At 33.3% G+C, this 7,158-nt stretch overlaps 1 long non-coding RNA gene across 1 annotated transcript; it reads left to right on the top strand.

Annotated features, from left to right (window-relative positions):
* Positions 1 to 4,300: 4,300 nt before the first annotated feature.
* On the top strand, positions 4,301 to 6,273 carry LOC148763505 (uncharacterized). The gene is made up of 3 exons (XR_016025472.1): positions 4,301 to 4,540; positions 5,193 to 5,272; positions 6,139 to 6,273. It is a non-coding gene; the product is annotated as an uncharacterized LOC148763505 (long non-coding RNA).
* Positions 6,274 to 7,158: the final 885 nt, after the last annotated feature.

Genomic DNA, 7,158 nt, shown 5'->3' with positions numbered 1-7,158 from the left:
TACTTACCACTGTTACTTTCTCCTTATTCTTTTTTGGTTGTTCCCTTACATTGCTCCCACAGCTTGGTGAAAAGTGTCGGACTACTGTCACGCTCTTCCTAGAACGAATACCTCATTTGGCTATCCTTAATTTCCCCCTTTCTTTAGCATATTCCTTAGATTCTCTCAAAAGGGAACCTTTCATGCTTACATTAATATTATTACTATCTGCACTTTTTGGACTACTCGGTTCGGGCTACCATCGGCTCCTAGCAATAGAATCTAGCGATCCCTCGCTAATACTATGAGAGGCGTCGAGACTACCACCTCTTCTAGACATGGTGTGTATGTCACCAGTGCACCTCAAAACCTATATGCAATCAAATAGTATTTTTTTAATTATTTATGCATCTCAAAAGTAGGTAGATTTCTATATGTAGATTCATATATTCTATTCAATCTAACCTAACTTAACTTAACTTAACTTATCTTAACTTAACTGGACTTGGGGCCACGCAGTGTCAGTGTACATTCCTTAAAACAACTTTAAAACCAAAGACTTTAAAATCCAATGCTTTAAAATCAAAATATCTGATCTTTAAACCATGCTCTAATACTAATCTAAATTGTCACAACCTGAAACTCCCCATCGAGCCCGTGACAACCGCGCGAAGCCTCGACAAACATTCTTCACCTCGAATGTCGATCGAAACCTCGCAAGGCTCTCGTATCAGCTTTCGCACTTCCCCGGTGAGCAATAGTTATCAAATAATCAAAATACGAAGGATTACAAATCATTTTCAAATCATAACATAACATTTTTTTTTTTTAGCTCACAGGGGCATTTTTGTCAATTTTGTTGAAAACCTCGAAACTTGCTAAAAATGTAGTAGGTAAGCCGAAAATATATATTTAATGATTTAAAAAAATTAAGCATCTAAAACGTTCATTTCAAGTGAAATTTGACCATTTGAATATAATAAAAATATTCAATAAAATAAACTATTTTCTTGTAAAATAATTTTCGTAAAACTATCGGTACATAATTCTTATAGCATAAAAGTTAATTACATTCATATATACTATAAAACAAATAACCAAAGCATAAAATTTCTTTTACAGTGACACGTGGGCCCACCTCTAACCAAAATGCATCGGAAGCTGGAAACCTACAGCTTTTACCGATTCGAGTCCAAATGAAAGTCCTTGTCAAAGTCAGCTAACTATGGAATTTTCCGAGCCTGAAATGTGAGGAAATGAGGGTGGTGAGATTATAAAATCCCAGTTAGTAAATAGATACCATCTAAACTATCTAAAGTCAAGTAAATGGAGACAATTAAAATAAGTCATCATACTGTAATTTCATTACCTTTCAGTTCATTTCAACCAAATAAAATCAATCCATATAAATCGAGAAATCAACTTGGCTTATGAATTTCTTAAAACTTTGGCTCGTGCCAAAACTCATACTCGGTGATACCTTGCGCAGGGCATCCAACCGAGTCCGCCAAGGCTGTTAAAATTTTGTATACACTTAAAATATATTTTTGGTTTGAGAAAAATACAGCCGTTCCTTGGCGTTGGCTGAGTTCCCCTTCACGTGGTGATTTGGCGTCAAGTGAACCCTAAGCTTTACCCCAAGAGATACCCTATGCGCCTCTCCATTCGAGGTAAGAATATAATGGAGTTTACCGTGCCCCTCTAATAGGCTGGTCCACGGAACCCTCTCTGCAGTGAATAATTAATATATACTCCACCAATCAATAAAATTCATTATAGCATGACATGGTAATTTATCGCAATCTAGCCTCTCAAGGCTGAATACACAGTATAAATAATTATAACACCAAAATCAGTTTAGCCATTCATGCTCATATATTGTCATAAGCCATTCAATTTAAAACCATAAATTTACAACACAAGCAAGCAGTCTCCAATTACTCTATTTTCCAAACCAGTATTCGATTTTTCCAAAAATTTTATAAAATCATTTTATAAAATCGTAATTTCTCTTAAAACATAGCAATTTACCATTTAAACCCATTTTCCATAAAATCACACAATTGTATAAAACTACTCTAGATAATTAAGACGATAATAAGTTCACTCACTGTTCTAGGAGTCAATGTACTCCTAATCCAAGTCTCCAAGCATAATTTCTGTACTTTTACTAGTGTACTTTGCTCACCACCTATCCACAATGTATAATACATAATTCATCACATCAATGCTTAACCATTATAAAATCAATTCAGGCTCGGTATATATGTATGATATGATATACAACTTATCCGACTACCGCTTAAATGCGGTGTTGACCTAATTCGGCCTATTATCTCCAATTTAACTCCAAATCAATTCTTCTCACTTTTTACACTCCAATTATAACTAAATTACATCCATGACTATGAATGCGATTCAATTTATCAGTCTCGATAGCAAATTACGAAAATACCCCTAGTAGGTAAAAATTCATATTTTTGCTCCGAAAATTCTCATTATTTTTCTAGGCTCATAATTCATCATTTCTTAACCAATTCTCCTAAAATGAAAATCAAATTCATCCTCACTCAACACATGATAAATTCGACCATTAATGGTTGTGGGAGAAAATAAATTCTTTTCTTATTGTTTTGTTTCTAAATATGCTAAACTAACTTAAAACACTAACATAACTTAAGATCAAATTAATCTAACAATTTGCTCTCTCCTAACCCATTTTTCAGAATTGAATTCATCACAATAACTCAATATTCAACCATAAAAATCAAGAACAAAAGTATGGGTAAGCTAGGTATTAAGGAGAACTAAAAAAATTATAACTTACCTAGCTTGTTTCCTTGATTTCTTCACTTTTTCTTTGAATTTTCCACCTAGGTTTTCTTGTTTTTCCCTTTGTTCTTCCTCTCTTTCTCTCTCTTCCTTGCTTGGCCGGCCATATGAAGAAAATGGGCTGATTTTATGCCTTTTTAATAAGAACCAATAAAATAATAAAGGTATGACACATGTCATTTTCTTATTGGTTCATTTTTAAAATTTTAAAATTTTAATCCTTTTTATTTCCACCACACAATTAGTCAATGGTAAAAATGAGGATAAAGGAAGACCATGTGCTAGAAAAATGTCCTGGTGGTGGAAAATTACAATTTTACCCCTAGGGTGGCAAAATTACCATTTTACCCTTTTACTCCAAATTATACCGAAATTAAAATTTTTCACTTCTAAACCTCAAATCTTACTCCAATAAGTCAAATCTTACTCCAATAAGTCAAATGGGTCCAAAAAAAATCTTTTCTAAAATTCTCATTTTGTCCCCAGGTGACAAATGACCATTTTGCCCCTAGATAGCGAAAATTCCAGTTTGACTCCAAATTGATCCTCGAACTCCGAATCACCATATTAAACCATTCTAGGACTTTAAAATTCTTAATTTCATCGTAAATTCTCTATTTGATCTAGTTCGAGACTTAAATCAATTTTATTGTACCTCTAGGTACAATACCGACTTTTGTAAATTTTTCGAGACTCTCCTAGCATACAAACATGCTATCCATCACATGTATGTCATGATAAATATTTTTATAGAGTCGGGCTTGTCATCTTCTCCCCCACTTGGATCAACCATATGATCCTTCTTCTTGATTGACTTCGACATCCAGCTAAATATTAATATTTTAGTATTATTTTATTAATAAAATATTATTTTATTTTAAAAATTTTATCTTGTCTCCTTGGTACCCAAAATACCTTATTATGGCTCACTTGACTTCCAAATCGCCTTTTTTCTCACAAATTCTCCTTCGATAAAATTTGTCAAACCCTGCTTTGTAAAATAATTATAATATCATTCACATGCTCGATAGAATGTTTGTATATTTAGGAAGTTCGAGAAATCGTTAAAAGACGATATTGCCCCTAATGGTATCATTAAGTCGATTAAGCCTCGAACTAGTTCAAATAGGAATTTTAAGGTGAAATTAAGAGTTTCACAGTTCAGGGATGACTCAAAATGGTAATTAGGAGTTCGAGGATCAATTCGGAGTCAAATTGAAATTTTCACTATATAGGGGTAAAATTGTAATTTTTTCATCTGCGGATAAAATTTGAGATTTTGAGAGAATTTAGATCACATTTGACAAATTGGGGAATGATATGAGTATAAGGGATAAAAAATATGTCTATGGGCAATTTTTCAGTTTTTGGGGCAAAAATGTAATTTTTGATTTTTACGGGGGCAAAAGTGTAAATATAAAAAATTACTTCACCAAGACTTTGGATAAGTTTGAGAATTTTATTTAAGTTATGGATATTTTAAGGAATAATGTGTGGTGGAGATTTAAAGCTTAAAAGATAAGAATTTAAAAAATGGACCAATAATGTAGTGACATGTGGCAAGTTTAGATTATTATATTATTTAACTATAAAAATCAGCCCACACCACCATTTTCTCTTCATTATGGCCGGCCATAGCAAGAAAACAAAGGGGAAAAGAAAAACAAAAACCTAGGGGAAGAAATTCAAGGAAAAATTGGTGAAAATTCAAGGAAACAAGTGACCAAAGGTAAAATTTCTTGATTTTGACTTGTGCTTTACCTTTCCCATGCATTTCCCATCATTTTCCATGGTTGAATCATGTGATTTGAGGATGAATTCAATTCTGGAAAAATGGGTTAGGAGAGAGAAACTTGTTAGATTAATTTGATTTTAAGTTATGTTAGTGTTTTAAGTTAGTTTAGCATATTTAGGAACAAAACAACAAGAAAATAATTTATTTTCCTCCATTACCATTATTGGCTGAATTTTCTAGGGGAATATTGGCTGATGATCTTGATGTTTATTTGAGGAATTATGATGAATAATGATGAATTATGAGTCTAGAAAAATAATGGAAATTTTTGGAGCAAAAATATGAATTTTTACCCATTAGGGGTATTTTCGTAATTTGCTATCAGGACTGATAATTTGCACCACACCGAGGGACATTAAGTCAATTTGGGTGCAATTGAGGTATAGAAACTGAAAAAAAATTAATTTGAGATTAAATTGGACGCGTTAGTAATTTAATCGAGTAATAGGCCGAATTAAGTCAGCACCGCATTTAAGCGGTAGTCGGATAAGTTGCATGTCATATCATGCATATATACCGAGCCTGAATTGATTCTATAATGGTCAAGCATTGATGTGGTGAATTATGTATTGTACATTGTGGATAGGTGGTGAGCAAATTACACTGGTAAAAGTACCAAAATTGTGCTTGAAGACTGGGATTAGGAGTACATCGACTCCTAGAACTGTGAGTGGACAATTTATCGTCTTAAATATCTAGAGTAATTATACTTGTTTGATGCTTTTATTGAATGGTGAATTTAAATTATAAAATATTATGTTTTCCAATTAAAATGTTTTTTAATAAAAATGAGATTTATACTGGTTTTGAAATCAAATATTGTTTTGGGAAAATTGAGTATATGGAGACTGTGTTGAAGTTTTTGATTTTATATGTTATTGAAATTGAGGCTTATGATACTATGGTAGCATGATGGCTAAATTTTTGGGGTTGGCATGAAATATATAAACAATTTTGGATTGGTCTCGGTAGACTGGATTACATTTTATTCGTCATATTATGCTACTGGAATTTTTATGGGTCTGGTGGTATATTAAATGGTCACTGCAGTGGTGGGGGTTTCCGTGGACTGCCTATGAGAGGGGCACGATAACTCAATTATATACTTACCTCCGGGGGGAGATGTTGGGTGAAGTATCTCCTGAGGTATGATTTGAGTGCACCTCACGTTCGGGCCACCACGTGAGAGTGAGACTCAGCCAACGCCAAGGAACGGCTGTGTGTCAAATGTGAAAACATGTTTATGGGTATGGGTCATTGAACAGCCTTGGCGGTCTCAGTGGGATACCTTGACGAAGGTACCCGCGAGAATGATATTGGCAGGGGCCAAGTTTAAAAAAATTCATAAGTCGGGGAAATTTTGATGAAAAGAAATTATTTGGTATAGATTGAAACGAATTTTGTGTTATGAACATTATTGAGATATAACGTTTTTATATTGTCTCCATCTACTCGGCTTTAGATGCTTTTGATGGTAATTGTTTACTCACTGGGATTATTTAATCTCACCCCTCTTCCTATCCATTTTTCAGGCTCAGGACAGTTTGTTGATAGTTGATTAAGACGAGAATTAATCTCGGAGTTGCATCATAGGAAGTAAGGGTTCGTAGCTCTACACCTTCTTGGTTAGTTGGGGGCCCACGTGTCACTGTAAACGAAATTTCATACTTTAATATCTTTATTACTATATGAATAAATTTATTTTACTCTTACGCTACAAAAGTTATTTTAGGAAGACTTTGAAAATATTGTGTTTTAAGAAAATAGAATATTTTATTTAATGTTTTTATTATATTTAAATAGCTATAATTTTACTTTAAACGAATGTTTTAGACTTCAAAATTTAATTTAAATCATGAAATATGTGTTTCCACTTACATATTACATTTTTTCGGATTTCGAAATTTCAAAAAAAAAAATGACGAAAATGCCCCAATGAGCTAGAAAATAATATTTTTATTGTTTTGAGTTGGAAACAACTTATGATTTCTTGAAATGCGAGATTTAATAACTGTCGCTCACCGGGGAGATGCGGAAGTTGATGCTAAGCCTTGCGGGGTTTCGATCGGCATTCGGGGTAATGAGTGCTTATCGGGACGTCGCGGCGGTTGTCACGGGCCCGATGGGAGTTCCGAGTCGTGACAAAATTATTATTATTTTTTTATTATTTTCTCACTTGCGAAATATTTTATCGTAAACTACTCTTTTCATATTTTATCACTTCTAAACATTTTAATTGATCTCAATTTGCATTCGATCAACTTTATTTATCACCATATCAAAGTATGGGGTATTTCAAACTATTTCAGGCTCTCTAAATTTAAATGAATGCATGCGATGAGATGCAAAATGTCTGATTAATCACTTAAATGTGATATTCGACCTAAGTCACACTATACTCGGCCTAATCAGCTAAAATCTCCAATTTAACTCCAAATCAATTCTTCTCACTTTCTACACTCCAATTATACCTAAATTACCTCAGTGACTGTGAATGGGATTCAATTTTTCAGTCCCGAGTCAATAATCACACATGTCATTATTAGGTAAAA

Source organism: Theobroma cacao, chromosome 3, assembly GCF_053813885.1.
Source record: "Theobroma cacao isolate CCN51 chromosome 3, ASM5381388v1, whole genome shotgun sequence".
NCBI lineage: Eukaryota > Viridiplantae > Streptophyta > Magnoliopsida > Malvales > Malvaceae > Theobroma > Theobroma cacao.
Note: the sequence above shows the minus strand (reverse complement) of the source record. Positions and strands in the feature narration are given on the sequence as shown.